Source organism: Pteronotus mesoamericanus, unplaced genomic scaffold (assembly GCF_021234165.1).
Source record: "Pteronotus mesoamericanus isolate MK-2021 breed Mesoamerican mustached bat unplaced genomic scaffold, CSHL_Meso_final scaffold_705, whole genome shotgun sequence".
Lineage (NCBI taxonomy): Eukaryota > Metazoa > Chordata > Mammalia > Chiroptera > Mormoopidae > Pteronotus > Pteronotus mesoamericanus.
The window spans coordinates 7,243,060-7,269,873 of NW_026555326.1; the positions used below are offsets into that span (position 1 = coordinate 7,243,060).

Here is a 26,814-nt window from a genome sequence, read left to right on the forward strand (position 1 = left end):
GTCTAAGTTTAAAGCTCTGAAGAGGGAATTCCCAAGACTCCAACACAACCCGAGCCACGTCTTGCTCCCTGCATTTTTTCCAGTTTGGTCAGGGGAAAGTGTTCTTTCTCTACAAAGTCCTGACTGCATGAGGAAGGAGAACCTTTGCTCTGGGCTCTGGGCAGTGGCTCCTGTGTGTTCATTCACTCCCCACTCAGATACTTCTCTGCTCAGGTCACCCTTGTCCCTCTCACTCCCCTACCCCCTACCCTCTTTTCCTCCCTCTTTTTTTTTTTTCTTTTGTTCAATGATCTTTGAACTTTTTATTGGCTTCCTGTACCTCCAAGAGATGCCCCACTTCTGCTGCTTTTAACGCCTCATAACTTTGGTGTCATTGACCTCAGGCTCCACTTTTCTGCCCACAGTCCTGTGGGTGGCGGTCTTTTGAATGGATTGTATGGGGTGGCTGTTGTCCAGGGTGTCACCAAGACTGAAGGCCTCCCCTTCTTCTGGCAGATGTTGGCAGGTGGCAATCTCAGCCTCCAGTTTGACCTTGATGTTCAGCAGGGCCTTGTACTCTGGGGCCTGGCATTGCCCCTCTGCTCGTGGCTTGGCCAGCTCTGACTCCACATGTGGCAGGATCCCTTTGAACTGTTCCCTATGCCTGGCATAGTGTGTCTCCATGTCCCTCAGGCTGTTGTCCAAACTGGCCTTCAGATTTCCCATCAAGTCCAGGTCGATCTCCAAAGACTCATATGTCTCAGCTCCGTGAGTGTCATCTCAGCAGCTCCTATCTCAGTGGTTTGCGAGGTGACTGCTGTGATGTGCTCCTCAGTCTGCTGGGACCAGTACTTGTCTAGCTCCTCTTAGTTCTTCCAAGCCAGCTCATCATACTGGGTGAGGATGTCCACCATGATCTTGCTGAGGTCCTGAGATTTTGGGGACACCCGACTCCTCAGTCAACTCAGAGTTGGCAATCTTGTTTTGTAGACCATTTACTTCCTCCTCATGGTTCTCTATGAAGAGTAGCTCCTCCTTGAGAGCCTGGATGTCTGCCTCCAGCTGCAGCCTAGTATATTGGTGTCATTGCTGTCATCAATGACCTTTCAGAGCCCATTGATGTCACTCTTCGCAGAATGGCGCATGGCCTTCTCCATCTCATACTTGACTCGGAAGTCATCAGCAGTAAGACAGGCATTGTCAACCTGCAGAAGGATGTGGGCATTGTTCACAGAACTTGCAAAGATCTGAGCCCTCAGGTCCTCGATGGTCTTGAAATAATGTCCCTGGTCTCTGACCTGAGGTCCCTTCTTCTCCAGGAGTTCCTGGAATTTGCTCTCCAATTTCCAATTATAAGCTTCCAGGCTTCTCACCCTCTCCAGGTAGAGAGCAGGTGGTCATTTACAGGGTGGACATCATAGTCTCCTTCTTGCTCTGGATGCTCCCTATGCCTGCCAGACCCCGAGCCATCCACACAGCCAGGCCCTGGATTCCCAGCCACCCTGTATACTGGTGAAATGGGACACAGAGATCTGTAATCCTGAGTCCCTGGCGCCTGCATAGACACTGGCCACGGTGCCGGCAGGCTGGACCCATATCTGGGTGACTGCAAGGAGCCCAGGGTCCAGTAGTTTGTAGAGAAGCCGGAGTGGGTGCTGAAGCTCGTGTTGTCCAGGGTGGAAGGTGAGAAGCTGGGACTCAGGTTCAAGCAGCAGTCTGTTTTCCTTCTTTACTCCCATCTTCCCAAGACAAATGTTTTATGATGGACCAGGGAATTGGAGTAGTCTAAGAATTTCCATAAGAAAATTTTCCTGTCTGGGAGGTGATGGATCCAGAAAAGTGACCAAGAAAGAAGCTGAAACTCCCTCCCATTCCTGTCAGTCACTTGAGAATGACCTTGGAGCAAAGAGACAGTTATTTTCATTTCAGGGGGTACTGTTGGCTTGGAGAGTCAAGACCAAGCCAAAGGACATTAGAAGAACTGTGGTCACCTTGGCCAGGCTGTACACTCTGTGGGGCAGAGACCTCTGGGGTGACGGCTGGGCGCATAGTGTGCCCTGGAGTCATGCTCGTTGAAATGCTGGGAAGGCAAGAGTGCTCTCAAAGCTGGAGGACTCCTGGGGAAGCTGATAGGTAGAGCGCACACTTTAGAGTCAGTGCAGGATTTGACTCCTAGCCCAGCCACGTATCACCTGTGTGACCTGTCACTTCACCTCTCTATTCTGGGGCTTCCTCATCTGTAAAAGGGCATTAATAATAGTGTCTGCTTCCTAGGGGTGTCACAAGGTTAAATAATTTAATGTATAGAATGCCACTGGTCCAGAATAGATGCTAAAATGCTAAAATTCCTATCCCCCATCTTGGATACTTCAATTCCTGAGATCATTTCTTAAAGCTTTTGATGGAGAAGTTCTTCTAGTTTTGTCCTTGCCTTAGTCTGAGCTTCTGAGTCATTTACTTTCTGATTCTGTCATAGCTCTATTTGCTTTTTTTTGGCCAGTCTTTATCTTTCTCTCTTCTTTCTGTTTCTCTTCTCTTCTTATTACCTTTTCCTTCCCTAAACACACTTTCTTTCTATTGTCTTCCATTCTACCTCTCTCCTCCTTTCCTCTTCCTTTCTCATTTTGACACCCTCACCCCCTTTTCAAGGGCATCTGTCTGACTATCCTCACTTTGCTTGCTCTCTTGCATGTTTCTCTGTTCCATGGCATAGAATGACTCTGTTTAGGGTGTTCAAGGAAATGAGCAAGAAGCATCTCCTACCTCAGAAACCAGATGGGTAGCTGCTCTCTATGGAGGCCATGCATATAATTAGACAGTCATTTCTGCAAAAAGCTCTTAACTCTTGGAACCCAAATGGCTTCAGCTTCATGTCGTTGCTCCTCTTTCTCTAGGGCCCTGGTCTCCATCAGGGTCCTCTGCAAACCAGTAGTGGAGGTCTCATAAGTCATGTTGTCCAGGCAGTGGACTCCTTGTCCTACATCCACTACCAGGACAGGATCACAGGACCCTGGAGGGAGGAACACCGTCTGGAGAATCAGGAGCCCCCATCTAATGGGGGAGCAGCACTCTCACGATTCAGACCCGATGCAGTCACAGAAAACAAGCAATAACTAGAAAGAAAATCTTGCTTAGTGCTGAGAAGCCATGCCATTTAGAACAAAGCAAATTTAGTCAGAGAAGACTTTTGGGAGGAGGTGAGTATAGGGCAGGAACTGAAAAGAGGTGCTGGAAGGACACCCAGAGAAAGAATAGTGGCCTAAGTTCTTCGGGAGGGGTGATAGGGGGCATAGTCCAAACTCAAGGTTCAAACATATAGGCCTTTTGTCTCCAGTCCTCGGCTTGGCCCCCTGCACCTTTTTATTGGGATTTTAGCAAGTTGGAAAAATAGCTCAGGGAAACCATAAGAGATATTGAAACAGCTCACCAAACCCAGTTGGTGGTTTTACGAAGTCAGTTTGTTTGCTTGTGCCTGCTAATGAGTAATTCAGTCCTATATAGTGAGACAGGTCAGACAATGGGATGTGTACATACATGCAGGAGACAGCCACTGGTCTGACTGAACGTAGGCTTCCAAACACCATAAAACAAGAGTGTCCAAACTTTTGACATCTCTGGGCCATACTGGAAGAAGGAGAGTTGTCTTGGGCCACACATTAAATACACAAACACTAATGAAAACTGATAAGCAAGTAAATTTACAATTTTGTGTTGGGCTGCGTTTATAGCCATCCTAGGCCACATGTGGCTTGTGGGCCACAGGCTGGATGCCCCTGCCAGGGAGATGAAGGAATCAAATAAAAAGAGAAGTGGGGAATTGTTGGGGAACACTTTGTGTGGTATTAGGAACTGTAGCCCCATGCAAGCCAGGCCTTGAAAATGGGCCTGTAAGTCTCCACCAGACAGACATAGCACTGAGGGTTCCCACGGGAAAGCTGGTCTAAAGAGTGCACTATATTTACCGAAGCTTGCTCTGCTTTGCACTGCCCTGATAAGGAAAAATCAAGTGTTTAGTCTTAAAGCAGGAGAAAAGATCTGTGAGCCCCTGAACCTTGGCTTAATGATCATCTGACTCAGTATGTCTGACAGACCCTAACCCAAGGCTGATCTTTGTATTCCTCTTACTGTTATCTATAGCCCTCTGACATGGATTGACGTGGATCAAAATAGTTTTGCTTGTATGCTGTATAGCCCTGCACAAATCATTCTCAATAAAAGCCATTTCAGAGAAGGGCTCAGGGCATTCCCCATTAGAGGGAATCACCACCCCCTTTTCTTGACAGGCAAAGATGTCTGGAACCACTCATTATTTCATCCGAGGTGAACTGGGTGGACCCCTTGGGGGAGGGGGACCCCCACAGGGAACGAGGCTGAGTGGAATGGTGTGGAAGGGTTTGCAAGGGCAATGAGTCAGTTACAGTGGGGAGCAGGGGAGTCTAAGGATGAACAGAGCCCTCCCTGTTGAGACCAGGAGCCAAATGGTAAAGCAAGTCAGCCAGTCAGAGCATTAGGGTCAGATAATTACAAACAGGATGCCCTGGAAAGAAGAATGGGGACTCTCCAAGGCAGAAACTAAATGAGTTGGCTGAATAGGGCGAGGAAGGCTGGTAGGGAAGGGGACCAAGGTGTCCATGGTCACCCAGTCTCCAGTTTCTGGGAGTGACACCGTCAGGCTTTTAGAAGTCAGGTGCAGAAGGAAAGAAGCAAATCAACGCTTAAGAGGACCAATGCAGCTTAATTTGTTGGGTGCTGCCCCACAAAGCAAAAAGTCACCAGTTCAATTTCTGGTCAGGGAACATGGCTGGATTGAGGGTTTGGTTGAGAGGCAACCTGCCGATGTTTCTCTCTCACATCAATGTTTCTCTTCCTCTCTTTCTTCCTCCCTTCCCTTCCCTCTAAAAATAAATAAGTAAATCTCAAAAAAAGGAGGGGCAGGAGGGGTGGGGAAGTGACAGAGGCAGGCAGGAGGCCACTGGAAACCTGGAAGGTGCAGGGGGAGCAAGAGGGCCAGTCCCTGTGTGCACTCAGACTGGCATGGAGGTTCTGCTCTCCATTCCTGGCCCAAATGAGCGTCATGGTGGGTGTCTTCCAAGAAAAAGAAGGTGTACTCACTGATTGTTTCAAAAATGTTAACTCTTCCCAAACATTAACTTCATTCTGTCTTACTTTGCCCAGGATTAGGGATTACTGTGGTCCGTGCCAAAAAAAGAACTTAAGTGTTCAGAATTCCTCTGGGAGGCTGGCTATTTTGTGAGCTGAAGCTACTGTTTTATCACATTCAAGTATCAGCTTACTATTATTTTATTTTTAAAATCGATAGCAATACTAAAGGCTTCATCTAAATCAGTGCATACCTATGTGGGTGTGAAGAATTCACATGCAGGGAATGCATTAATAGAAAATGAAGAGCAGAAAAGGGACAAAGAGGAAGCCAGGGCCTGAGAGCAGACTCGAGGACCCAGGACAGGCACAAGGAGAGGTCTTTGGTATCTTGTCCGATGCCTGCCAAGTGAGGCCCTTGGAACTGCAGCCAGAGGAAAGCAAGAATTAGGGACACTAGGCATGGTCGCCTTGTTCACCATTGTCTCAGCCATGCTCAGAGCACATGAGACACTCATGTTGACACTCAAGGGCATACAAAGGGGTGAGATTATCTGAATTAAAAGCCTAAGTGGGGGTGAGAGAATTCCAAGGGATAGTGCTGCTCCCTTTCCCAGCATAGGCTGAGATGTGTAGCTCTCTGATCTAAAGCCAGAAGAGTGAAGCAAAGTGTTTACAATCTGACTTTTGTGAATCTAATTACTATCAGTACTGTTATAAATGATGAATAAGGCATTTAAATTGGAAGTATTGTTCCACGGAGCCAAGGAAAAAAAAAAGGAAGATTAATATTTATTGAGTACTAGAATATATCAGGCTTTCTGCTTGAAGCTTGCACACACAGTATCTCATGTATTTTAACCTGGACAGTTGCAGCCAAAAGTTAACTCCTTGTCTCCCATAGCTTTCCCTCTTTACTTGTTCTCTATCTGGGCCTTTGAAATTCAGGTCAGCATTCCCTGCAAGTTCCTGTTCCCAGGGGCTACGTTGGAGTCTCCCAAATCAAGGGGCAAGCTTATCAGGACCTCCTGGCAGGCACTGACTCAAGACTTCAAGTCAGGACTGGAGTGGCAGTCAGCTGGAGCCTTATGAACAGGCTTGGAGGAAGAGGAGGGGGAGAAGATGGAGGAAGGGGAGGGAAGAGAGGTCTTGGCATAGTGATCCTTGTTGGTGCGCTGGAGTCACAGCCTCAGCCCATTGTTTCCTCTCCCTGCTGGGGACTGGGGTCCTGGGGACTTGTCCTGGTTTACTCCTCATTCACTTTTCCTCTTGAGGCTTGAGTTCCTCCTGAAAGGAACACAGGAGCTACCTCTCCCACCTGGGCCCATTCTGACCTTTTATGATGAGCAGTGGAATGTAAGTTCCAGGAGACAGGGACTTCGCCTGTTTTGTACACTGTTGTGCCTGGAACAGTGCCCGGCACATAGTAAGCACTCAATAAATAGTTGTTGACTGAGTCTCCTTTCTTTGCTCAGAGAGACAACCTTCCCTATGAAGCCCAGGTCCACCTGCCCTTGGACTTGCTGTTGCCAGCAGTCACAGCAATGATGTGAGTCTTTGCTGTTCTCACACAGTTTCGTCAGGGTCCTGGCTTCCAGCAGGCTCTGTGACCTGTCCCCTCCTCCAGTGTGGCCGAGCAGGTGCAAGGAGAGGCCTTTTCTTGACGAACTCCACACATGGCCCCTGAAGGCCTCTTGGCCTTGCAGAGGGCATGGCCACAGGGGGACGGAGCGAGAGAACCAGCGCTCCTGCTGCACGAGGTGAACCAGTAGGAAGCTGAGAGAAGCAGAAAGGGCCCAAGGAAGGCCTGCCAGATTGAGTGGGGGTTCAGTTACTACAGAGATTTTCTCTCAAGTCCACAGACTCTTTAGGGATGACAGGCTGGGGTGTAGGAAATCCCTGTCTGGGGCACTTAGTTACCAGTTGAGGAGTGAACACCATTTCCTCATCCTCCCCACCCAGGTCACGTTTGTGAAGCGCATTGAACCTCTAGGAGTCCAAGGAGCCTCAGATGGGAAGAGTCTTGCAGAGTCATCTGTCCATCCCTCTGCCACAGGCACCCTGGGTGCCTCCTGATTGGCAAGCTGGTCAGGGAGGGATCAGGCTCCCTGAGTCACTCAGTCTCCCTGCTTCCCTGGCAAAGAATTTCCTGCCCAACCTCACACTCCCCTTTCCAGCCAGGTCAGGACCTGAGAAGGTTACAAGTCCATTCCCTCGCGGAGGGGCAAGCACACTCCTGGGCTGCTAGTGGCCATGCCCTTTTCTTTGTTCAGAGGGACCCCGGGCATCTGGCCCTAAGCTTTGGCATGGAACAGCATGTGGGGCCTGGTGCCAGCAGCATGGCAGAGGCCAGAGACTGGGCCAGGGCTCTCCCATCTGCGGATGGCAGGCTAGACTCAGCCCTCTTGTAGATGGAAATGCAACATGGCTGCCATCCTACACGGTCTCCTGGCATCACTGCCTGAGAAGGAAGATGGGTGTAGTTTTGCTTCTCCCTGCGTGCTACTCCTTTCATACCAAAAATCAGGAAACTGATTCTGGGTTCTGCAATTTCATGTTCATTGTTAGCCTCTGCCTCCCATGGTCCCCCAGGTCAGCCTTCTGATCCAACTCAGGGGTGGAACTCCGGGTTGGGAAGCGCTCCCTAGACGCTGGGGTTGGGGTGGGGGGCTGAGGGGAAGGTGGGGGGAGGGGTGGAAGCTGAATGCTTTTACCACAATAGCCATCTGGTCTCTAGAACAATGCCCCAAAGGGATCGCAAGTTGGGAGCTGCTGTCGGCCTGTCTGGGATCTTCGCTCGGGTTTCAGAAGGTCGATCGTGTCCCTTTAATTAGCTTTGGCTCATTGCTGCCTATTACCCGCTCCTTCTAAGGGCTCCCTCTCCTTATCCCTCTTGTACCTCTCTTCCTGGTGATTAGCAGGACCTTGAAGGGTGTCCTGCCAAGAGATGGCCAAAAGGCAGAGCAAGCCGCTGTGGCAGTGGCAGTGACAGTAGCAGTGGCAGTGCAAGCAAAAGGACAGGCAATTAAAACAAAGTGATTCATCTTGGGAATGAGTGCACACTGCTTTCCATTTACAGGAATTGGGGCTGGGCTCCAAAGAGCCTCTGTGGGCTCATGGGGGAGATGGGAGCCTGGGCCATTGACCAGTAAGTAATGAGCTTCACTGAGTGCTACCTGCTGACTCGGCTGAGAGGGGATCTGGCAGGCAGTGGGGGCCGAGGGGGGTGGGCAGTGGCTGAGGCTGCTCAGACTACTTAGGACACAGGGGAAAGAGGGGCAATGCTCTTGTAGGTGGTGACCCTGGAGGTTCGGAGTGGTCCTAGCTCCCCTTATTATTGGAGACCTCCAGAAACAGACTGGGGGCCACCTAGCCCTTGCTGTGCCAGCAGGGATGCAGGCAATCAGATGGCTATTTAAAGAGCATTTGCTGGATACGCCAGGCATTGGAGTCAGAGATGAATAAGGCAAGGGTCTTCTTAAAGGGACTTGTAGTCTAGGGCCAGCAGTCAGCAGGTCACTAGGGGAGAGCAAAGGGCAAACACACTGTGATAGAAACAAAAAGGAGGCATCATGGAGAGGACAGCCCTACGTGGTGGGGGTGAATGTGGCCAGGAAAGGCACCCAAGGGACTCTTGAGCTGCGTCCTGAAGATGACTAAGTGTTCTTTGGGTGGACTGAGGGTGGGGTAGCAGGGCGGAGTGGGGATTTAATGTAGCCAGAGAGAAGAGCCTAAGGAACGGACTTGTGAAAAGGCCAGCTTGAAAACAACTTACCATAGCTGAACTGGGGAGGGCAATGCAAGCAGAGATGGGGCTCGAGTGCAGGGGACCTGGGAATGCCATGCTCTGGAGCTAGGACTGACTCTACAGGCAATGGGGAGCCGCTGAAAGGGTTAAAGCAGGGATGTGATGAGGTCAAGCTTGAAGTTTTGCGCAACTTCCAGCCACTCTGGTTTTTTCAATCATATTCCATCTAGACAAGCCTGCTTTATTCTACAAAAAAAAAATCTGAAACATGTATGCTGAATCGTTACCATTTATTTAAACAGGTAGTGAGTACATGGGTGTCTGCTGTTTATTATCTGGACTTTCCTTTAAATTTTAAAATTTCTAAATAAACAATGAGTTTTCTTGCATCTATATGATAGAATATGGTGCAGGGTTGAAGAACGGAGATAAAACACATAGTCTGCCATGACAAAATGTCTATGAGCTATTTTTAAGTAGCAGAACAGGATGCATAGTATGATTTTTTTTTTTTTGTAACAATAAATCCAAAATAAAATGAATCTGGAAGCAAACTACCAAACTATGAACAATGGTTAAATTACTATTGAGTGGTGGGATTTGGATGCAGATAGAGAGAAGGCAGAATTTTCATTTTCTACTTTATGCCTTTTAGAATTGTTTGAGTCTTTACGATAAACCTGTATTATTTTTGAAGCAAAACTCTCTTTTTTAAATTTATTGATCTGAGAGAGAGAGAGAGACAGACAGACAGACACATTGATTTGTTGTGCCACTTACACGTTCATTGGTTGCTTCTTGTATGTGCCCTGACTGGGGATCAAACCTACAACCTGGGCATATTGGGACTTTGCTCTAACCAACCGAGTTACCCGGCCAAGGTCAAAACCCTTCTTTTTTGGCTAACTTTTTATTCTGATGCAATTTTGAAACTGTAGACAAGTTGCAAGAATGGTAAAGGAACTCTAGTATATTCTTTACTCAGACTCGCCAGTGGGTTTACATCTTGTTCCACACAACACATTTTACGAAATGATAACTCATTACCTCCACTTAGCAAACCCCAGGCCACTTTTTGGTCTTTACATTTCTGTATGTCCCTCTTGCTCCTAACCCTGCTGTCCTTTCCTTCCTTTTGGAATCGTCTGCCCCTTGGCCTTTGGTTCTACTTCTCCTCTGGTTCGCCTCCAGCTTCCCTGACCTTCCTTTTGTCTTCCCCTTCTTAGAGTCCTCCTTTCAGTATCTGTTAACCAGCAGGTTTCTCAGAGTTCCAGCCTGGGTCCACTGCCTGGCTGTGTACGTTTTCCTTTTGGCAGAGCTCATCCACTTTCATTTGCTAGAACTATGATCTATATGCTGATAAACCGAAATTGTGACTCCAGCCACTCTCTCTCTCTTTAGTTTCAGATGCTCATATTCAAATGCCTGTTAGACACATATGCCCGTAAGTGGTCTAAAAGCATTTTAAACTCCCACTTCTCAAACAGGCCACCATCTCCCCTTCCTCCTGCTGACTGCTCTCCTCTGTGTCCTCTGTCTCAGGGAATGGCACTACTAGCTTTCACTTTGATCATTGCAAACAAACCCTAGTTGTTCTCCCAGACTACGGTCCCGCTCCAGATTATCCCCTTCTCACATTACAGTCGAAGTGACCACCCTAAAATGCAAATCTTATGTCATGCCCAGAGAAAACCAGTTAATGGCTCCAATCACCTGCAGGTCCAAGCTCCTTACCCTGGTGCACATGCTCCTCCCTGCCTCTCCAGCTGGTCTGTCCCTTCCTGCCACATTGGCCCATGCCTCCACGCATCTGCATCTGCTTAAGTTGTTTCCCTGGCAGGCACCTCCTTTCACCTTTCTGTCCTTGGCTAACTCATCCTTCAACACTGAGCTCAGCAGGCATCTCCCCCAGGATAGGAGTACCCCCTTAATGCATTCTCATTGCATTCTTTTTCTTATGTACCTACACATCTACCAAATTTTTAAAATCTCAGTTTATGTGTGAGTCTCCCTCACTGCTCTGTAAACCCTGAAAGATAAGGGGTTTGCATATCTTTGTATACAATTATATACTTTTATATCTTTAGTGCCTTAGCACAGTGCTTGGCACAGCATACACAGTAATAAGTGCTTGCTCAGCTGAGGGAGGCATTCACTGTTAACTTATCCATCTTTCTTGGTCTCCTTTTCCTGGCTGCAGCAAGATGATCTCATGCCTCCTATTTCTCCATCAGTCCTTCTGTTGCAGCCCTCGGCGGCTGCCACCTTCCTCCACTTTCCCCTGTCTCTGTCCCTATCCTGAGGCTTTACTTGTATGGGTCCTTCTGCTGCTTTCTGCCCTCATCTTCTCTTCTGCTTCTTCCCTTCTATTTAAGCAGCTCTTGCTACCCTCTCATACCATTCCAGTTGCTTCTCTCCCACACTTCTCCCCTGTGGGGGCCACTCAGGGCAGTTCCAGCCCACTCCTGGCCCAGACTTTCTGTAATCACCTTCACCATGGGGCCTAATGACTCTAAATTATTTCCATCTTAACCCACACAATCCCAGATTTACAGCTCCTGAGACCTCATGGTTACGGTTGAATGCACACCCCACCAGGTCCCTCTCTGGAGTATATTTTGGACCTTCACAGCCCTTTAGAGAAGAGGGTCACTTGCCAACAGGCTTTTCTCTCTAATACCTATAAGCATAAAAACCTAGCTCTGCTCCTTCGTTCTCCTTGGCAGTCCATCTCCATAAGTAAGGATCCCTTCCACTCCTCAGTCAGGCATTTAATGAGTTATAAGCTGACCTACCATGTGAGGAGTCTGGAGACACACATATTTTATTGTCATTCACTTGTAAATATACATGAATGCCCCTCACTGGGGTTGGGACAAAGGATACAAACAAGAGAACATGGATGAATGCACCCAGCTCTAAGATTCCAAGGAACTAACAGGTTGGAGAGGAAGACAAAGTTACAATAAATAAAATAAAAAGGCAGTGTTAGAGGTAGGTACTGGGTGCTATGAGAACACAGAGGGAGTCCTTGAACATGCCTAGGTTGGAGGAAGGTTTTACCGAAGTGACATTTAAAAAAATTTTGTTTATGTATTTTTACAGAGAGGGGGAGGGAGGGAGAAAGAGAGGGAGACAAACATCAGTGTGAGAGAGAAGCATTAATCGGTTGGTTGCCTCTTGTACCGAATCTGCAATCTAGGCATATGCCCCGACAGGAAATCGAACTGGCGACCTTTCATTGTATGGCATGATGCCCAACCAACTGACTCACACTGATCAGGATGAGGTGACATTTGAGGGATGAATGGGAACTGATGCAGCAGACAATAGGACAGGGAAGTGGGTATTTTTCATGTGTTTGATTGCTCAGTACCTGAGTACCCTTCCATGCTCCTACCCATGCTGAGGGGCTGGGTTTGTTTTTTTTTTTGTCTCTGCCATTTCCCTTTCCCCTGAACTTGCAGCAAGACATGGGCAGAGCAAGGGTGAGCCTTGAAACCTGAGTTCAGTCAATCTGATGCCCCATTGAGGTAGCTGGCAAATCATTCACAGCAATGGCCTAGACTAGAGTCTCAGCAGCAAGAATCTAGGGGGAGTGGGGGCATGTGTGGGTCAGGAGGGCAGAACCAGCAGCAGTGCCCTAAGCAGATGCCCCTGTCACTGACCTTGGAGTATTTTCTGCCATCAGGCCTTCCTTGGTTACTGCCTGTGGTGGGAACTGCTGCTCCAGCCTGCCATCAGTTCCTGAGTCACCAGAATTTAGCTTTCTAGAGTATTTATCTGCTTAAGTAGGGAGAGTTGTTCACAGCCAAGTTCCCTGTCTGGGCTAGGCTGGGAAGAAGCTTCAGGAGGTTGGAAAGCACATAGTGTGGGTTTTGGGGAAAGGTGGGTACGGTGATGGGGCTGCAGTACAGCAGGATGAGAAGAAAAGGGGTTAACAAGCCTGGGAAGAAGGGCAGGGTCTTGCCAACCAGGCTGAGGAATTTGCTGTTTTCCCCATGTGAGAAGAGCAACCTTTGAAGAGTTTAAATTGAGAGGATCATGGTAAGAGGATCATGGTAGGACTTGTACTTCAGGAAGATCACAGGAGATCAATATGGGGATGGATTAGAGCAGAGCAGCTGCTGCCCCTGGGGGAGATTTAGCGAAAGGCACCTCCTCCAGGCAGACTCTGCAGGATGTACTGCTTGGCTTGCAGAGGGTGACTAGATATTGTCTCCAATCCTCCTGCTCCGTGGAGTACCATGTACAACAGTTCTCAGTGGCCTGGCTCTTAGAGCACAGCACTGTCCTATCCCTGACCCTAAGGAACTTACAGTATTGCCTGGACTTCGCTCTTTTCTCCTGATATCAGTCTCTTTCTCTCCTTGCCAGACAGACTGCCTCTCTCTATCTCTGATCTTTGAGGAGACAAAGCTAATTTCTTAGCTGGTTCTCAAGACATGACCCTTCATTTCACACCGACATTGTGGTTCTCTTAATTCCTATACCCAGACATCTTCCATTGGGTTTTTCCTTAGACGTCTGCTCTTCAATCTACTTAAGCCCTCCAGGAAAGAACAATGACCAAGCCGCTTGGCTGATCAGTGGGAAGGTCGGCTGCATCAGTTAGATGATTGTGGTTGGGCCCTCTGCCCTCAGCCCCTAGGCTCTTCCACTCTGAGAGGGCCTGAAGCATGCAGACTCTGAGCCATGGGCTCTGGACTCTTCATGCTAACAAAACCGCAGAGAGTGTTTGGCCTAAGCGCCCACTGAAAGTAGGATTCACCTTATAGGAGCCCTGTCAGTGAGCACCCAGCCTCTGCTTGAACACCTCCAGTGATTGAGAACTCCCTGCTGAATGTAGCAACTGGTGCCTTGGCTGGACAGTTCAAATCACTGGAAAGCTTCTTCTCTTAATGGTGATTTTGGTCTTAGTTCTGGGGTTTTGGAACTACAGAGAACTACAACACAGTCACTTTACAACCAGCTGCCTTTCCCTAGAGTTCTTGGGCTCACCGCGCCCCCCCACTGCTTCCCACCCCGCCCCCCACAGTATGTCAGTTCACTTTTCAGAACCCTTGGAGAGGCAGAGGCCCAGGTCTCCTTTCACAGAGGGTGATCAATGTAGGTGAGCTTCTCAAAGTCACACACCATTCTGGCTCCTGCTGTGGAGCTTCTGGGTCATTCCTACATGTCCCTTCTCTGCTTAGTGTCTCTCCCTCTTTCCTAGGACTTACCCCTCAGGCAGCCTGACTTGTTAGGTCTCCCTGGACTGACTCCACCTGTGGTGAGAGGGGCCATTGAGTGGGTGGGCTGGCTGGGGCCTCGGAGAAGAGGATGGAGGCAGTTGGAGTGTGTGGTCCAGGCAGGACAGATATTTTTCCTTATTTGTTTTCCATTTTCTCTCCTCTCATTATTTGCCTGGGTGATCAGAGATGCCGGAGTGTGTGGGCGGTGCAAGCCTGTGTGTGTATGCGCGGGCGCGCCGAGTGTGTGCACACAGCTGTGTGGGAGGGCATCCGTGCGGGGGGCTTCCAGCAGGAGCGGCCTCTCCTTGCCAACCAGCTCAGCTCTGACAGAGCTCCCACTGAATTGGCCTCAGAAAGTTTCCTGGGTTTGACAGGAACAAAACAGAAGCTGCAGACAGGCTGTGCGGTTTCCTTGGGAACCCTACAATGCAGGTGGGGGAGGGGATGGTGGGAACCACAGAAAACGGGGTGGTTGGATCCACCCCTAGCTTTTGCTTCTGCCTCACCCCTCGAAATAGCACAGTGGTCTCAGTGTTGTCCTGGGACAGAGGAGGACGCACAGGCCACCGTGAGGGAATAGAGGTGCCCCTCAGAGCCTGGCTCCAGAACCACTTTCTGGAGAGTCTGCTACCCCCTGGTTTTCCTTTCTTACAAAGGTGACTTACCTTCTACCATTCACTCCTCTCTTTCTTATCCTGGAAGCTTTAAGGACCCCCATCTCCTCCCAAACCAACCCAAGGAAAACCGGAGCCCTGATTCCCCAGTTCTCTGCCTGAGAGGAACGAGACTGGCAGGCAGTGCCCCCCTTCCCATTTTGGGACTTGAGAACCTTGGGATTATTCCATTCCTAGAAAGCAGGAGACTGAACCAAGTTGGAGGCGGAAAACTGAGACTGTTCATTAAGAACAAAAGTCATTTATTAGTAATTAGCAAAACTGTCTCCTCTACTGCAGTTCCTCTCCCTAGTGAATGTGCTCACAGCTCCTGCCCTAGATCCAGTTTCCTGGGGCTCCAGTAACACCCACACTGGCAATTCTCTACAGACCTCTGGCCTTTCCTAAACTGTAGGCCTCTGGCTCTAATCGGCCCTGCCCTTGATCTCTGGTCCCCTGTCTTGAGCACTAGAATTCATGGAGGTTCTAAAGACACTTTTGTAAACATTTTCAAAACCAAGCAACCTGCCCAAGGTGGCATGGCTCTGTTGGTTGAGTGCTGTCCTGCAGAGCGAAAGGTTGCTGGTTCGATCCTCGTCAGGGCACATGCCTGAGTTGCGAGCTGGTCCATGGTTGGGGTGTCTGTGAGAGGCAACCCATCAATGTTTCTCTCTCACATTGATGTTCCTCTCCCTCTCTTTATTCGTCTCTTCTCCTCTCTCTAAAAATAAATAAAATCTGAACAAACAAAGAACCTGATAATATTCAAGTCCTGAAATTAAATTCGGTGGTGGCTGTCCAGCCTGATCTTGGAACAGGCCAGACACCAGAGAGGGGCTCCCGTTGATCTCTGAGGGAAGCCCTTCTTTGTCAAGATATTGGATGTATTTAGGGAGCAGGTGGAAGGCAGGAGAGCTCAGGGACTGTAGAGTCCCTGGGCCCTCTGCTCACGGAGGAGTCAGTTTGCTCTCCTGGTGAGTCAGTCTGGGCCTTAAGTGGAGGAAAGGGTGCTGGGCTGGGAGTGAGGAGGCCAGGGTTCCAGCTGGGCTGTAATTGACCAGCTGGACGTGGGAGAAAGACAGCCACACTTCTGGTGGTCATAGTCCCAAACGAAACATTGGGACATACAGTCTGATAAACAGTTGGGGGGGGGGTGGGGTGGGCAGAGACAATAAAGCAGAAGATTTGCAGTGAAACAGATGGTTGCCATGACCATGATCCCTTTGCTTCCTGAGTTTGGCCTTTTTCTTCTCCCTGTGCCTGTCAGGCCTGTCTCTCCCAGTAGGTGTTTTTCAAGATCTTGGCTTCCTGCCTCCAGGGAATCAGATGTTCTAGGGCATGGTCCCCCTGCCTCCTCCCCATTGGCTGCCCTGTCACTCTCAGTTCCTTCAACAGCAGTGTCAGGTTCCTCATCTCCCATCCCAGCCCAAACCTGGAAGAGGGAACAGCTGCCCACCCTCTCCTTGCTCCCCAGGGAGTCAACAGAGTTGGAAGCTCAACCAGGTGAACAGAGAGGACTGAGTCTTGAGAGGTGCCACCCCCTCCCTCACAGAGCTCTGAGAAGGGGCAAGGCAGCTTTGAGAATGTGATAAAGAGAAGATGATCCAGTCAATGGCTAAGAAACGCTTCTGAGGAGGGTGAAGTGCCTAACAGAAAGGAATAGAGTATGGGGGAGGAGGGAGGGTGAAAAGGGAGGCCCAGCCTTGTTCCTAAGTGGTGGTTGTAACCATGCGGGTTACCATTAGAGAGGTCCCATCATTGGGCCCACTGTCTGGAATATTTTTCCCAAGCATCACATATGCATACACCCCATTTAAAGGAAAGGATCATTCCCAGGTTTCTTTATGGAAGGAATTGGCGACAATGGATAAACAACCATCTTCTTCCCATGGGTGCCATGTTTTGGGGTTCTCTGAGGTCCTTATTTTGAGCATTAGGATCTTGGTTTTTATAGGTTTTGACTTCCTGTAACTTTACACCTGTCGGCTCCCTGGCTTTCCCCAGGCTGGGGAGACCACTGGGTGTTTTCTGTGACTAGAAGACCTGAATGAGAAGCAGGCTTCTGGAAGTCAGACAGGGGAGGGATCCATAGTGGACATCACTGTCAGACCACATCTCTCACATTGAGCCTCTGAGGAGTCTGTTGGGGGTGGAACAAGCAATGAGGCCGGAGGATGTGAGCACATGCAGCGGCACCGAGGGGAGGTGACCAAGCCTTGGGCATGGCCTGAAGCCCATCCTGCATGGTGCAGAGGGCAGTTCAAGTTGGGGTTTTTATGTGCTTGGGGTGAGTATGAGGGAACAGGAACTGGGGGAGTATGTTCTGAAGATGGTCTACTGAGAGGCCCTGCAGACATGAAAGTTTGGGCCATTAAACTTTAGGGTGATACTGCAGGAACTTTGGGGCACCACTGGAAACCTTCTCAAATCTCTTGTGTTAGTTTCCAGGAGCTTACAGCACAATTTACCACAAACATGGAGCTTAAAACAACAGAGTTGTGTTGCCTCACAGTTGTGGAGGCCAGAAGTTTATGCATCAGCAGGGTTGGTTCCTTCCGGAGGCTCCAAGGGAGAATCTGTCCCAGGCCTCTCTCCTGGTTTCTGGGGGCTGCTAGCAACCCTTGACATTCCTTAGTTTGTAGATCCATCACTCTAATCTCCGCCTCTGTGTTTATAGGATATTCTCTGTATGTCTTCTCCTCTTCTTATGAGGATATCAGTCATTGGATGTGAGCCCATCCTAAATCTAGGACGACTTCATCTGGCTATCCTTAACTAGTTATACCTGCAAAGACCTTATTTCCCAATAAAGTCACAGTACAAGGTTCTGGGTGGACAGAAATTTTGGGGAAATGCTCTTCAACCCGCTGTACCCCTAATTCCATCCTTACACAAGAGCTGGGGTGGCGATGCGAGCACTTCCCCAAGTTTGTTCACCACCCTGCTTGTGGGAGTGTCACAGGTCAGGGTGATCAGAGGACATATCAGAACCTACCCTGCAACTCTCCCACCTCATTACCCTGAGCTCCCTAGAAAGCAGTAAAGCAAAAACTATTGAACACTATCCCTATGTTGGGCAGGGATGTTTCTCCTTCATCCAAAAGAGAGGTAGATGTCCAGGATGTTTCCTTGGAAAAGAAATTACACTCTGAACTGTTTCTTGTTAGCTAGACTGGTGTTTTCTTAAGTCTCCCTCACTGCACTTTGTAGCAGCTCAGTCATGTTTACTCTCCGTCTGTCCTTGAGGTGGATGTGGAGCAGCCTCCTCCTTATCTAGTGCTCTCCCTGCTCAGGCAACAGTTGTCATCAAGCCTTTCCCTGTGTAGGTGGGAAAGGTTTTTGCCTGGAGAGGGTATGTCAGAGACATTCAGATGAAACAACCCACTGAAATGCATAGATTTTGAATTTTCTCTGTGAGCCCTCTCAGTTGACTATTTTGTACCCCTCCTGCCCCTGGGTTGGTAACAAGCTGAGCTGTGACTCTTTCCTCACTTCAAAGAGCTTAGCCACCCCTACGCACCACCAGTCTGCACACCTCCTCACTGGTGAAAGGGAAGTCCTCTGGGAAGTCAAGCTCTAGGTAGAAGAGCCATCTGTCACCTTTATGCTCTAGAATCAGCAATCATTGCTGTGATGAATTGCCTTTGCATTTCCATCACAAGTAGTGCCCTAGAAGGGCAAAGTCAGATTTACACACAAGCCCCCACTGCATTTATCTCCCTTTGGCATGATAAGGAGAAAAGGGGCCAGCATTGCAGTGGTAGGTGCTCTTCTTTGGCACCTGAGGGCGACCAGTGGTCCAGGGGAAGGGGACACTGTAATTCAAGAATGAGTAGCTCTCATCCCAGTTTTAATCAATAGGATGGCCAAGGTTAGAGAGCTTGGGGGTCTGGTGATAAGAGCAGATCCTGCTCAGGCAGAGCTCAGGAGTGGGTGAAAACAGGGGAGACTGGAGCAGGGCCCGGGGGAGGAAGTGGAGCATGAGGGGCTAAGTGTTTCATCATAGGTCAGTGTCTAAGCTGGAATGAGGATCCCCTCTGTGGTCGCTGTGTGTTGTGTCCCTTCCAGAGTCATGGATTTCACCTATAAGCAAACTGCCATTTTTTTGTGCTTTGTACCTTATCTAACTTAATCCTTACAACACCTATGTGAGCTAAGTGTTGTTATGCATATTTTCCTGCTTGGGGAAAGAAAGCTCAGAGAGGTTAAATAATTTGTCCAGGGTCACACAATAAGTTGTTAGAGTCTGGATTTGAACTCAGGTTTGTTTCATCTTTAAGTTGTAAGTACTCATAAGCACCTTGCAACATAGCCTCCTTTTCATCTTGTTTAAGGGTCACACTGAGAAAGTCTGAAGTTGTGGGGTGAAAAGAGGGTAGACTGTACAGGTGAGGAGAGGAACCACTGAATCATGGCAGTGGGCAAGTTTGTTGATGAAGAGGGGGCTGCCGGTGACTGGTCCTGGCTGCACGTAGGCAGAGGAGGGAGCCTGGCTGAGTCACTAGAATCAGGAACTGGCCGACTGAGGAAACACAGGGTGGGCAAGGAAATATGTGGTGGTAATTGACTGGGTCAGGGTCCATCCCACTCATAGAGCTCCCTGCCCTACCTTCTCCCTTAACAGAAGGACCCTTTACTTCTCTTAAATACTTCATTTTTGTCCCTTGGATGCATCGAGCTAATGATTTTCCTTAACTCATTGGCCTGTGTGAGGCTTGTGTTTTATCCTATGTCATTATTTTTATGCCTGCACTTTTCTTAGCCCCTTCACCATAGATACTTCTAGTTTGCCTTTCATATGCTGATTGAGATATATATGTATTCCTGAAAAAAGATCTGTGTGTGTCCTTAATTTACATACTTGGTTTTATACTCTAAATTCATTCTGTTTCTTTGTTCACACAGTGGTAGTTATTTAAGATCTACACATGTTGTCATGTGTACTTATTACAGCATTCTATCTTATGCATGTACCACATTTACTGTCTACTTTGAGGTTGCTTCCAGCTCTTGGGTCCTAGAAACAGTGCTGCAATGAAGCATCGCCTACACGTCTCTTCATGGTCCTGTGGGAATGTTTCTCTGGAATAGGGACACTAGGCCATAGGGTATACAGAGACATCTCCAGTTTCCTCAAGAGTAAGGAGAGCCTGGCACTTACTCTCTAGTAGCCTACATTCATGATTATGTTCTGGTTTTTAATTCCTTGTTATACCTTCACGTGTACATGTCTTATCTCTCCTACTGGATCATAAGCTTTTGAGGTCAGAAACCAAGTTTTACTCACATGTGTATTCTCACAGGTCTCAGTATTTATCTCATGCATAGTTGGTGCTTAATAGAACATTTTGAATAGACTGAATCAACATCTTTCCCACTGGCTTATTAATTTCCTGAGAGCAAGATTAACTGTGTTTTGTTCATCTCAACCAAGTTCAGAATCTGACCCTTAGTAAACTACTTATCCTAAATATCATTCATTGTTGGCTTTCCTTGAATATGATGTGTGACCCTGTCAGATATGAGAAGATAGCACAGTTAAGAGTGAACTGGATTGGGAGTTAATAGATGGGTGTGACTAGTTTTCTGACCTTGGATAAGGCAAATGTCTCCTCTGAGCCTCAGTTCCCCTCTATATACAATGGGAGGGACTTAGTGGCTTCTTACTCCTAGACTGCCTTCAGAAAAATGACGAGCTGGTTGATGAGTGTTACCTGCCCATCTCTCACCTGAGAAGCCTGCTGGAGGAGACAGTGGAGCCAGGGGAAGACAGGCCAGGCGCAGCACTGGGGAAGGCTCCCTTCTTGCCCTTTCTACTCCCTCTCTTTCCCTCAACCCCCGCCCCCCCCCCATGCAGTTTGGCTTTACCTATGTCTACAATATTCATCACTGAAGACATAGTGTCCCTTGGAGGGATTACGGCTGTCTTGGGGAAATCCAGAACATAAATCAACAGAGAAAGAGAAGATAATGGTGAAGGAAGATGAAAAGCCTGCAGTAGTAGCTGGGGCCACAGCTGGAATTCAAGGGATGCTTCACTCTAGTTGGAAGACAGAAGAAATAGGGCAAACCTGTAGCCCATTGTTACCTCCCAAATACGGGAACCTAGCACATGGTCCACTTGGCAATAGCTGTTCAAAGCAGGGTTAAGGTGGCAGGGGAGGAAAATTTTGTCAGGCTACACTAGGAAAATTCAAATAGGAGACCAGGGGTGAGTGCAGGACTGGATGGGTTCCCAATCAGGCTGCAAGAAAATCACTACTGGGAAGTATTTCAAAAGTACAATCTACCCTAACAGAAAAGGTCATCAGCTCTGGGAAACTGAGGGGGGAGGTTGGCAGTGGGGAGAGTACAATGCTCAACTGAGAGATGCAGGGTGATGCAGGCAATTAGGGTTGAAGATAGACCTTCTCAGAGCTCCAGGAGATCAAGGATGAAGCCCCTGGGCTCCTTAAAGGCTGGGCATAGTATCACTTCTGCTGTATTGTACTGGCCAGTGCAATCAGAGGCCAGGAGAGTAGCAGTAGATTCCTTTTCTTCATGGGCGTAGTATCAGAGAACTCTTGGCCATTTTTGTTCTTTCACATGTACTGCAATAAAATTCTCCCACTCACCCTTTCCTTCTGACTCCCCGACTGCCTGTTCCTAACCTAAGCCTCCTGCATTCCCTACATCTGCCTTAAGCTCACCCCTCTCCCTCTGTTCTCTGCCTCTGAGCTCTGCCCCAACACAGTCATTACCACCCTCCAGGGCTCACCCCCTTTCCTGGCCCGCTCCACCTCAGCCCATCTGTTAGTCCCTTTCACAGGGCCACTTGGACCCTCTTCTCTGTAAACTTCATCTGGGATACTCCTTCTTCTTTCTCTCCCCACATGGAATTAAACTTTTGCTTTGGCAGAACCACATCTTTACTGGCATTATCCAATGGCAGCTGCTGTTTCTGACATGAAGAGGTCTCAGCTTCCTCTTTGCTTCCTATCATGACTCCCAGACTCTACCCTGAACAGACATAACTGAAATTAAATTATTTTATTATAATCTCTCAATCCAAGTGGAGGCTAAGGATAGAGATACAATTTATCAATCAGCAAAGATTTATTGACTAAAATGCCCAGTACAGTGGGGAGCTAGGAGCCACTACATAGCTGATAATAAGTGTGGGTGTGTGATCAGCAAGTATAAATAAAATAGTAGCCTGCCCCAGACAGGGAGCTCCTTGAGATCAGGGACCAGTTCTTATTTATTTGTGTCACTGGAGCCCGCAACCATGCCCAACAAATGTTAAGTGCATGAGCAAATAAATTAATGAATACATGCTTGCACACTTACCGTGGACAAAAAATTGCTTCTAGAAAGTCAACTTCTCTTGGATTAAGTGGAGTTTACATGAGTCATAAAGAAGTCCCTGGAGGGCATTGGGGATTAAGAAGTAAGACTCTTCTTTTAAAATCTTTGCTATCTGGCCATCTGCTTATCCTGGCTTCTCCCCAGCCTGGCTGGGGATGCTCATAAGTCTAGGACTTTCTAAATGACCTCAGCAACTGACTCACACTCCTCTTCTATACCCTGCTTTCACTCAGTAATTCAGTTTCAGTGTGTAGCTGTTTCCTTTCTAGTCCCTGATAATACAGTTCTTGATCTCAGCCTGAGTACGTGTGTGCGTGCGCATGCATGCTGCTGCTAGTACAGCTTTCTGGCCTTACCTCTCAAGATGACTTTTTATATCCAATACTGTCAAACCAGGTGTCCCCCCTTCCCCAACATGATTGTTCAAGTTAAGTGGGCACTGTCGCTAGGAGCCAACATCCCACTACACTCGCTACCCTCTTCATAAGACTTGTGCTGATTCACCCAACTGGATATGAATTTGTCTTTCCTGAACATCATAGAGAATCTCAGTTGTCCTTCTTTCATGGTACTTGTTACAGTCTTCTGTCTTAGTCTGTTCAGGCTGCTGTAACAGAAAATCCCATAGAGTGGGTGGCTTAAATAAGAAACATTTATTTCTTACAGGCCTGGAGGCTGGGAAGTCTAAAGTCCAAATGCCAGCAGGTTTGGTGTCTGGTGAAAGCCTGCTCCTGGTTTATAGATACTGCTTTCTGGCTGTAACCTCACAAGGAGGCAGAGAAGATGAGGGAGCATTCTTGAGCCTCTTTTATAAGGGCACTAATCCATTTATGAGTGCCTCACCCTTATGACCTAGTCACCTCCCAAAGACCCCACCTTCTAGTACCATCACATTGGGAGTTAGGATTTCAACATGAATTTGAGTTGGGGGGGGGGTGGTATTGGTCAAAGGCCTTCAGTTCCTAAAGTCTGCCTTCTAGTAGTGATGTGTGCGTCTGCTCACCTTCTCTACTCCGATGTCAGTGCTCACGAAGAGGGTCTGTGCCTCACTCATCTGCTTGCCATACCCCTTTAAACCAGCACCTAGCACTGGACAACAGACATACTCTTGTTTTCACAGCCCCTCATCTTTTAAGAATTCCTCATTCTTCTATTTCTATATGATCCAAGCAGAGCTGGTAACCATGGTGCCCCACAAAGATGGGCTGAAGATGCAGACTGGCCAATAAGAACCCTCCATCCAGCCTCTGAGATGGCACAAAACCCAAGAAAAATTAAAAGGAGTCTTCCTTGGAGTCTCTATGTATATACACAGAGAAAGGTTTTTCCTCCTCTGAGGCTGGAAACCAGGGAAAGGCGGGAGCTTGTAAATTGGGGTTCTGGGGTCCTCTCTGGGCCACATGGAGGAAGCTATCCGCAACAGGAGAGAATGAGGCTTACCTCAAAAACAGCGAAGGCAGAAACAGTCATAGCTGGCATGGTGGGTGCTGACTTCGTGCCAGGCCCTAGCCCAGGCACACTGTGGGTGATCTCATTTACTCCTCATAGGAACCTATGAGGCAGATACTATTATTACATCCCCTTTACAGATGAGTCAACAAGGGCACTGAGAAGTTAAGCAACTTGTATTAAGTCACCAGCTAGTTAGGTGGAAGAGCCAGTACTTGAACTGCACCTGTGGGACCCCAAACCTAGCATGCTATTCTACCTTATATATGAACCAAGATGAACACAGATGGGAGAGAGATGAATTTATTCATTTATGAATGAGCACAAAAGAGATGGCATCATTTGAGCTCCTGGATTTAGCTATGCCTGGAGCCAGCTGACTCATGTACTTTTTCGTTAAATAAGCCAGTGCATTCCTTTTTTTGCTTAAAATAGTTTACGTATCAGTCACTTGCACCTCCTGGGTTCATTGAGGAACGATGTGTCTTAGAGACAGAGCACTACTTCTGTGTTTGCATCCTGGCACCACCCCTCACTTGCCACCTAAAATTGGACAAATTATTTGCCCTTCCAATGCCCTGGTGGTAAATGACCTGGCCTCTCAGGCTGAAGGGACTGTGACTGGAGATGAGATTACACGTAAATGCATTTAACATTCTACTAACACAATTTAAGTATTCAGTAATTATTGGAGCTCATCCCTTCCCCTTTCCCTTTTGAGGCGTAGCTGTTCAATAAGCATTTGTTGAATTGAATTAAATCCTCCAGAGGCTGCAGGATGTTGCTTGAGCTTGAAAGCAGCTGGAGTTATGGAGTCTCCAATCAGGGGAAGTTCCTCAGTTGGAGGTGTTGCCTAACAGTTCCATTTGGCCATTTAAAAAAAAGAAAAAAAAGATTCGGTCTTCCCGGGTCCCTGACAGCATCTTCCTCCCTGGCTTCCAGATCCCTCTAACCCAGATCCAACCCAGATAACGTGCATTGTGTAGTAAGCTCAGAGGTGCCTTGGACCCTGCCCCGCCATGGCCCCTTTCTTTTCCTCCTTATGGTTTTTCTCTGTATCCACCCACTCAACAGGTCCTACTGATAATTTTCTAGAGCTTTCTCAGATCTGCTATCTCTTCCTTATCCCCACTGAATGTGCCCTTGCTCAGGCCTTTGCTGCTTTTCTGAGGTTTGCCTTAATCTCCTCGTTGGTCTCCCTCCCTCCAGTCTGTCAGCCCCAGGATGTAGCCAGGAACACCCATGCTCGGGGTGACTACACTATTCTTTGCTTTAAAACCACCATCGCCTACAGGCTAAGGGCAGACATTTAGCAGACGCACAAGGCCCTCCTCAGCCTGGCCTCCTCCTGGATCTCCAGGCCTATCTCCCACCATTCTCTCAGAGTCTCCTCTACCAGAACACCCTGTGCTACCCTCCTCCGGCAGCCCCTCCCCCTGCTCTTACTCATCCTTTAAGACTCTGCTCAGTTTTTTTTTGTTTTTTCTCCTGGCAACCATCCCTGGACTCCCACTCCACTCCCTGGGCCAAGTGCCCTTCTCAGCATTCCCACAATCCCTGTATATATAAGTCTATCTTCTCTTCTATCACCTTACAGTGATATGATCACTGTCTGCATCTGTTTTGAGAACACTGAGGCCAAGGACGAGATCTTACTCATGTTCGTAACCTTTGTACCCAGTGGGCCCTGACCTACAGACACCATGAACACAGATGCAGAAAAGAAGAAGGAGGGGCCATTATATTTCCTGCAGACTGATCCTGATTTGCATTTGCCTCCTGCTTGATTTCCTTCATCACTGATTGGGGCCAGTGCTTCTCTTAATGGCAACTACTACAGCGCTAGGTTTAATTGCTGGAGTGGAGGAGGGGACGGTTTCTCACCTTGTGCAGTGGGGAAGGGGGCGCTCGGGCCACGAGTGGTGGAAAAGGATCCTCTGTGGCCGTAGGATTGTTGGCGTCACTGTAATTCTCCACGTGGCTTTGCATGCATGTACATGAGTAGGGAACCTCTGGCTACCTCAAACAGCCCCCATCTCAGTTTTAAAAAGATAAGGTTATTTATAGCTAAAACGGGCAGAGTGTGTACTAATGCCTAACTTCAGCAAATACAAGCAAATCCCTGGCAAACTGGGGGACTTGGTGATGCCATCACCACCGTTTCACGTCGGCCACTAGGACTCCTGCTGCTGCTGCTGCTGCTGACCTTGAGTCTTCATGTGACCTCTCAAAATCGGAGGATTCTCCTTGACCAAATGCGCTGGTGATTCCAGTCAGCCTGCCTTGCAGGGTTGGTGGGAGGACGGGAGGGGTGGGGGCAGTGAGAGGGCTGTGCTCCCGGGAGGCACAGCCTATGGCAGCAGGAGCGGACCTTGGAGGGGCAGCAGCAGGCCCAGGGTGCGAGGCCATGCCGGACAGGCCTCCAGCTGCTCTGTTGGAGTTTCTGGGGTTTCATTCCTCTATCGTTCTTTTTTTCCCCTCAAAGCTGTTTCTCATTAAGAAGAAATGTGTTCTCCCTTTCTCTCTGAGCCGTGCCTGGCCCAGCTCACAGAACCCAGCTGCATCTGCTCTTGCTTTAGGCGCCCACTAATTCAAACCAAAGGAGACCGAGGCAGACTGCCCATAGGGCCACCCTTTGCTCCCCGCCTCCCCAGCTTGCCCTCACACCCTCCTTCCTCCCTGGATGGAAAATTTGGCCTCAGACTGCCCTTGTGACTGGAAAAAGCAGGGTCAGCTCATCAAAGCAGAACAGGGGTTGTTAGCTTTCCTTGTTCTGAGGGTTATTAGAAGGCATGGCTTGGAAAGGGTGTGACCCAACCGGGGCTGGCCCCAGCCAGAAAGGTAGGGGTGTGCTTAAGAAGGCAGGAAGGCTTGCCAGGAGCAGGGAGGACTGTGTTAGAGGGTGGTGAGAGATTTGGCAGGGTCAGGGGAAGAGGTGGTAACTATGGAAGGGAAATGTATGTTGGTGGAATGCTCACTGTCCTAGTTGTCCCGGCCAGGAAGGAAGGCCAAAGGGAAGTGACTCGTTCTATTCAATTGTCAGTCCAGTTGTCTTTCAGAAGATGCTGGACCAAGCCCATTGCTCCCTCTTTCCCTCCCTCCTGCTCCTTGGGTAGGGGCAGCAAAGGAGAGGAAGCGAGGAAGGAACTGTGAGCAGCTGTGAGGAGGAGGGCCCTGCATCTGTGGGTCCAGCTGCTGGGAGTTCACTTTTACTGTCTCAGTGACTGCAGTAAACTGTCTTTTTCCAAGGTGCAGTTGCGGTGATACCACCATAGGAACATTAGGGGTACCGTTTTTGGATTCC

The 26,814-nt window shown here is 48.6% G+C and overlaps 1 pseudogene; it reads right to left on the reverse strand.

Moving 5' to 3' along the window:
* Nucleotides 1-348: 348 nt before the first annotated feature.
* Nucleotides 349-26,814, reverse strand: part of LOC129062070 (keratin, type I cytoskeletal 18-like) — a 69,420-nt pseudogene continuing 42,954 nt past the window's right edge.